Source organism: Micropterus dolomieu, linkage group LG23 (genome assembly GCF_021292245.1).
Source record: "Micropterus dolomieu isolate WLL.071019.BEF.003 ecotype Adirondacks linkage group LG23, ASM2129224v1, whole genome shotgun sequence".
NCBI classification, from domain to species: Eukaryota; Metazoa; Chordata; class Actinopteri; order Centrarchiformes; family Centrarchidae; genus Micropterus; species Micropterus dolomieu.
In genome coordinates, this window is record NC_060172.1 from 31,982,810 (window position 1) to 31,990,627 (window position 7,818).

A 7,818-nucleotide genomic window follows, 5' to 3' on the forward strand; every position below is an offset into this window, starting at 1 on the left:
GACTTAATGACATTATTCCCGGTCAAAAACAGCATTTTATTTATTTTTTGTACATAATTTCATACAGTGTTTTGACTTTGAAAAAGTAATTACTAACCGCGTCCAAGACACTAATTGTGTTTAAATTACCTGAACAAAGCATGTGTTGATGCTTAAAAAGAAACTATCATCATCTTACTTTTGATATGTGTTATTTTGGAGTGTTTTAACAGGTGTTTTCTTAATAATGTTGAAGCACAGACATATGTGGAGCAGACACAAAGTGTACAAGTGTAGTAGGCAGTATGGGCGCGAACTACAGAAGGCTGGTTGAAAGCTTTCAGTCAGTTCAGTGCTCCTCCAGGGCCCGCTGCCTTCACTCTCCCTGCACAGGTGACACTGCACTGCAGTTGAAACAGATACTGGGGTGCTGCATCTTTGATGCAGCCTGAGCTCTGCCAGCTCATTATGGAGTTGTGATTCAGAAACACAGCCCAGAGGGCCCGCCGCATCGCATTTCACTTTCCAAGGCCTGCTATGGTTACCACGACCTCAGACAGAGGGCCACCTTACACCAGTGGGTGCTGGAAGAGGGTAGGTTTACCAAAAATAACTTCCTCAACGTTTATATTTAGACAACAAACCTTCTGTCAAATCATTTCTAATATGATGTCTCATTTAAATATTATAATATTGTTGGATTGTGATGAGAGCACCAGTCTTATTTTTACCATAACAGCCAACAATTTCATATAACACCAGCAATATGCAGATATAAACACACCACCTGATCAAAAAGTATAACTGTTATCCAAATGCTTTAAAAGTTATATAACGTAGACAGGAAAAAGACTTCCTAACATATTGTATTATATATTTTCAAGAGTCTTTAGTCTTCCACGTGTGCAACATGCTAAGATCCAAATACAGATTTGTTCCATATAGTAAGTGGTACATTTTCCTTACAGATGATCTGTACATTACAACAGAGCCACAGAGGCAATATATGAGTGCTAGCTAATCAAGAAGCTGGCTGGAAGAGCAGAATGCATTATTGATCAATGCATTCCCCTAAATATAGAAAGATATCTCTTCCTTTCACGTCACGTACAAGCAGCTCTATAAACACCATTTAGAAGAGCAGCTTGGTGAATTTATCAGCCAGACATAAAGGGAGTGCTTCTGAGTCTTTCCAGTTGATAGACTGAGTAAATGGATAGATAAATGGGCAGATTACTGCCACTCCCTGCCCTCACATAATGGATCAGAGCTATCCCCTGCAGTGATACTGATGCAAGTAAACTCTTTTTGATTTTGTTTCACTGCGCACACTAATTTAATTTTAACTGTTGCTTCAAAAAAGATGAAAAAACTTGAAAATGTTCATGTTAAAAAGTGATGGTAGACAACAACAAAAGCACAAACAAATCACACACACTCTATTCTTACAAGCCTTTCTAATGCCTGGGGAAAGGGGGTCGTGAGGTGTTGACAGGTCTGCGGTCTCCTTGTCCTCCTAGCGCACAGGAACAGTGAGCTGGGTGACAGCTCATCGCGCTCACTCTTACTGCCTCTGACATGGCCACCATCTGTCACCACCACTGATAAGTGATTGCCTGGGGTTATCTTACACTGATAGGAGTTCCAGCGAAAAAGGGAGTTAGCACCTTTAACAGTTTAATATTTCCTGCCTGTGCCCTGACAGTGGGGTACTGTCAGATAAGGGATGCTCCTTTTGACAAGCAGAGCATTCAGGTGTGAGGGTGAGGCAGAGATACATGATTAAAGTATCAATAATGTACTCTTATCTTAACTGAAACAAAGCACTGTTCCAGGTATAACTTAGTGACAATCATTTCTGGGGGGATCTCCAGTGTCTTCTTCACTACTGGTTTTTCCACTTTAGTGCCAACGAACCAGTGGATGAAATCCTTTTCTAATGGTTTTGAGCCTAACTGTCAGACTGAGAGCTAGTGACCCGATAGGCAGACACACTGTTGTTGCCTCTAGTAGTTTACTTGTTCACCAATGGGTCATCAATTACAGTAGAGCAGCTAACAGGCACTCTGCTGTGTATATTTGCATGAGAGATGTTACCATCACCTAAAAAACGAGTGGAATCTGGACGTGAGCCATCTTGTGATTTAATACACCTGCTTTCAGATTTAGTTTCATTTGTAAAAATACATAAACTAATTAGCATACATTGATCCAATTTGACATTTGCATTCAGAAGCAGGGACCTGAAACTTGTCTGTGTAAACACACACACCCTTTCTCAATCCCCAACCCATCACCGTCAGAAAGAAACTGCAATGACCATGCAGCTTGGACATTAAAGCTTAAATTCTCTTTACATCCTGACAGCAATCAGGATGTCACAGGACCGTAATAAGTATGGCCTACCTGCCGTCAACCTACCTGCCTACTTGCACTCACTCTGCCAGTGCACTCATGTGAACATGTATTTTTGGGGAGGGGCTTTGAAGGGAGGCCGATTTTTTCAGGCTGGATACTTGCAAAATCTAACCATCTCTTACCTATTTCTCCAAAGTTGCCTTACTTAGCTTTGACCTCTATGCAGATAGACAAACATCATCTTTTCAGGATAATAGTTCTGTGCACAGGTAAACCAATAACGAACCATGTATAGATTTTACAGACAACCAATCAGGGCCGGTGTTTGTACTTGTGTGTAGTTATAATTCAGCTGGTGCAAATCCTTTCTCTCTAGAATATCAATAATATTATACAAATGAACAGTATTTAAACATACATTAATTGATTGTTTTTTGGCCACTAGGGGGCACCGCAACAAGCGATGAACACAAAACCGCATGATTACACACATCCAGCAGAAACAGAGCAACATTAGGAATCTTTTGGAGTTGTATTTCTGGCCATCTAGTGAATGTAAGTTTTTTAAACTTAGTTTTGGTCTTCATAAACTAAAACAGCTGTTAAGAGCTCCTCGATGTTTACCAGCAAGTCGCTTTATCTGTCTCCCTTCAGTCCTGAGCAGGTAGTGTACAGTGGGTTTATAGAGCGTTTTCACTGAAAACAGCTGCCTGCTGCTACTGGAAACCAGGTTTATGAAAGCGGCTATCATTGTTTGTTCAGAAACAGTTTGTTATGCCTTTGTTTTTATGTATCGAAAGTGTTCAATGTTGATGAAAGTGTTTGGATGGTCAGACCAAAGGACTTCAGGCAGGCTCTTACACTATTTTAAAAGCATAAGAGACCAATCTCAATTTGTAACAAATCCAAAAGATTGCAGTCTTGTGGATTGCAGCTCCAAGCCATTTCCCCTACAGAGGATTCAGTCTTGGATTTGAGCAACGCAGTTTAAAACACATCCCTTACAGCACAATAATGTCTGTTCAAGTTACACAGAAATCAAAGCAGTTAGACAGTCTCTCTGTTAGCAGTTAAAGTAAAGAAAGGAAAGAGATCCATGTCTTTAATAAGTAACACGCGGCTTTGGCTTGCTGCTATGGGCCTGTAAATGAACCCAATGAGTGTAAGTGTAAGATAATCCACACAGGCCACACAGACAGACTGAGCCAAACCACTAATGTGGCATTAGAGATATATTGTAAACAAACATGGTTTTGTTTACATTTAGCATTTCCCAGTTTTTACCGCCTAACGCTGGATTGTGCTAACATTATGTTATGTAGCATAGATAAACTCAAAATGTGTCCTGGGGGATGCACTGTGCCAAAGTTTGACATAATAACTGTATATAAGTTGGAGGAAGATCAATCTATTTTTTTTACAGTTAGGATTTTACTATATACCTGATTGTTTAATTAAATACGAATATCTATCACTTACTGATTTTGTGTCATTGCAATTTTAAAATTTAAAAGTGCTTCTCAAACCTAAAAAAACAAAACATTATGTATAATTACATTATTTTATTATTATTATCTATTATTTTATGTGTGTCTAAACAAGAAGCTGAAGGTAGTTAATATCATTACATCAGAGTTTTATATACAGAAACATTTAAAGGTGGTTTCCGTAATTCTGGAAAAATCCAATACCATGGCAATACCATGAAATAGAGTGAGCAACAACACAGCAAGTAATGTACGTTAGTTAATTAATGCAACTTATGTTAGCTAAGTTTTGCGTTAGCAAACTGTTGCTATAGTTGCTGCTGCGAAACTAAAGCTAACATGCATAGAGGACCAGGTGCTTTCCCACAGTCAGCACACCAGCTCCAGACAGCCGTATTCACTTTGTTTGTTTCTCATTTAGAGCCAGGGCTGTGTACACACACCAGATTTTTTTTCAGCACACACAGAACGGACACCTGAGCGTGAGGAGACCTATCTTTAATCTTGGTCCTGAAAAGACATCATAAGCAGACCTGGGTCTGTTAAAGAATAATCTAGTTAGGTTGTGTTGATTTCATGAAATTTTCCACAGAGTACCATCTCTGCAAATGTTTAAACAAGTTGTCACACTCGTATGTTAGTCACTGTATACAGGACCGAATATAAGAATGCACTTAAATGTTGACGGACAAAAGAGTCAGCAAGGTGTGCACAACAGATTACACTTTAAACAACTGGATCCACAAAAGAACCTCTGAGTCATGTTTTCACTTTTCATGACTATGTTATAAATAACATCAAAACGCACAAAAGGAGTTGGATTATTAACTATAGTCACTGATCAGTGTATCTATCTAGTTATCTTTGGGCATCCTGTCCCCTTTACACCTTCCTACTGTGGCTATCAAAACGTTATTCTTTGATTTACCCAGGTTGCTTTCTGAGCCATAATTCCAATGGAACATACACGGAATACGTAACATTGCTGGCTTCATCTGTGCCTTAATTTAATTTAAATATAGGTTACTTTTTTGTTTGTTACTTACGGCTTCATTCAGACATGACAGGGCATTTACAGAAAGAGCTGTGTGCTCACGTGATATGGGCACCTGGAGCCAGAGTTTTCTCCCAGGCTGCATCGAGAAAGGATTTTGAAACCATTGTGAGCGTGGAGCGTGGATGATGACAACCACATCTTGGTTAAAGCCATAGACTGAGAAGTAGCCTCATTTTCCCATTATTTCTAATGGAGCCGGACTTCTTTTTGCAACCATAAGAGTCGCCTCCTGCTGGATTTCAATAGAATGCAGGTTTCAGGGACTTCCGAGTAGGCTTCATATTGTAGACCGGAAGGTTCCTGCTTGGTTAAAGCTGACTATGGTCTGTAAGGTCTAAAAGAGTAGATGTGAATTTGATTTACCGCAGATTATGGTGCAGTGTGTAATAGAGGCACCTTAACTTTGCTCACATTTTAGAACTTGTCTGTGACTTCTAGTTTTAACTTGCATTAAGTCTACATATTACCTGGCTCAATCAGTACCCCAATGGAATTAATTAGTTTTTGAGAAGTCCATGGAGACACAGCAGGGGAAAGATAACCCAAGTGGTGCGCAGTCTCTGTTCCCCCTGTGTCCACTGGGTCAAAATTACCATCAATCTGGACAACAGCAGGGCAAGCTCGGCTGAGCACAAGGTTTAGTTTACAGCACGGCGGGCATGCTGCCACGCTGTTCAGTTGCTCAAGTATGGTGATCTTCTTTCAGTCAGCACAGTTCAGCGCCATTTCTCTGGCCTGTTTATGTACAGTCCAATGGTGAATTTTCAGTGTCTACTACAGTGAGCAGGTAAGAATCACTACAGCGCTCTTGCATATAATTTTACCTGATGAAGGCCTGAGGACTGAAACATCAAGAATAAAATGAGTACAAGTGATCAACAGTGTGCCGGCTTTTTTGGGTTATCTTTGTACAATGATCTTAAAATAATTTGTAATCAAATTTTACTTTGCCTTTTGGTAACAGGTCTTACTACACTATCCAACAGGAAGAAATATGCCACACTGTCCTGTGATGTCAAGAACACAAAAATGAGACTGACAGTATTCAGGAGGATTTTCTGTGGATAAATGAACACTCCCTTCTTATGAACTGTTAGTATTGCCATAATGTAAAGCTCACATTGAACAAAATAATCAGTAAGTCAATGAGTCCATCAAAATTATCCCATTCCAAAGTTCATTCTTTGCAATAACTCCCAAAGACTACAAACGGTTGTCTCTACCTTGATAATAATGTGGCTTTTGTACAGATTTATATGTTTGTTTGTTTATCGAGAAAATCCTCTCTTTATAAGGCACTTTAAAGCCCACAAAGTGGCCCATACGCTTACATGCAATCTCATTTTTGGACACTCCACATTAAGTATAATACGGATAAAGTCTTCTTTCATGGTTTATACAATGTCTGTCTATTTGCAATGCATATTTGCAGCATTGGCCAAGATGGCCTCATACACAAGGTATTATAGGTATTTAGGTCTTCCCTATAATACATCTCCCTGGCCACTAAATCAGGTACATCTATACAATCTAATGCAATCCAGTTCAACAGCTCTGCCACATGCTATACCTTGGTGTTAATACAGTTTATATTAGCTATATGTTATGTTTATATACACTGCTCCAAAAAATAAAGGGAACACTTAAACAACACAATGCAACTCCAAGTCAATCACACTCCTGTGAAATCAAACTGTCCACTTAGGAAGCAACACTGATTGACAATCAATTTCACATGCTGTTGTGCAAATGGAATAGACAACAGGTGGAAATTATAAGCAATTAGCAAGACACCCCCAATAAAGGAGTGGTTCTGCAGGTGGTGACCACAGACCACTTCTCAGTTCCTATGCTTCCTGGCTGATGTTTTGGTCACTTTTGAATGCTGGCGGTGCTTTCACTCTAGTGGTAGCATGAAACAGAGTCTACAACCCACACAAGTGGCTCAGGTAGTGCAGCTCATCCAGGATGGCACATCAATGCGAGCTGTGGCAAGAAGGTTTGCTGTGTCTGTCAGCGTAGTGTCCAGAGCATGGAGGCGCTACCAGGAGACAGGCCAGTACATCAGGAGACGTGGAGGAGGCCGTAGGAGGGCAACAACCCAGCAGCAGGACCGCTACCTCCGCCTTTGTGGAAGGAGGAGCAGGAGGAGCACTGCCAGAGCCCTGCAAAATGACCTCCAGCAGGCCACAAATGTGCATGTGTCTGCTCAAACGGTCAGAAACAGACTCCATGAGGGTGGTATGAGCCCGACGTCCACAGGTGGGGGTTGTGCTTACAGCCCAACACCGTGCAGGATGTTTGGCATTTGCTAGAGAACATCAAGATTGGCAAATTCACCTCTGGCGCCCTGTGCTCTTGACGTGACAGAGTCTGGAGACGCCGTGGAGAACGTTCTGCTGCCTGCAACATCCTCCAGCATGACCGGTTTGGCGGTGGGTCAGTAATGGTGTAGGGTGGCATTTCTTTGGGGGGCCGCACAGCCCTCCATGTGCTCGCCAGAGGTAGCCTGACTGCCATTAGGAACAGAGATGAGATCCTCAGACCCCTGGTGAGACCATATGCTGGTGCAGTTGGCCCTGGGTTCCTCCTAATGCAAGACCTCATGTGGCTGGAGTGTGTCAGCAGTTCCTGCAAGAGGAAGGCATTGATGCTATGGACCGGCCCGCCCGTTCCCCAGACCTGAATCCAATTGAGCACATCTGGGACATCATGTCTCGCTCCATCCACCAACGCCACGTTGCACCACAGACTGTCCAGGAGTTGGCGGATGCTTTAGTCCAGGTCTGGGAGGAGATCCCTCAGGAGACCATCCGCCACCTCATCAGGAGCATGGCCAGGCGTTGTAGGGAGGTCATACAGGCACGTGGAGGCCACACACACTACTGAGCCTCATTTTGACTTGTTTTAAGGACATTACATAAGTTTGATACATAA

The 7,818-nt window shown here is 41.6% G+C and overlaps 1 protein-coding gene across 2 annotated transcripts in view; it reads right to left on the bottom strand.

Annotated features, from left to right (window-relative positions):
- The window catches only part of slc8a2a (solute carrier family 8 member 2a), a 137,935-nt gene that overhangs the window by 23,288 nt on the left and 106,829 nt on the right, over window positions 1-7,818 (bottom strand). The gene's annotated exons all lie outside the window — the stretch shown is intronic.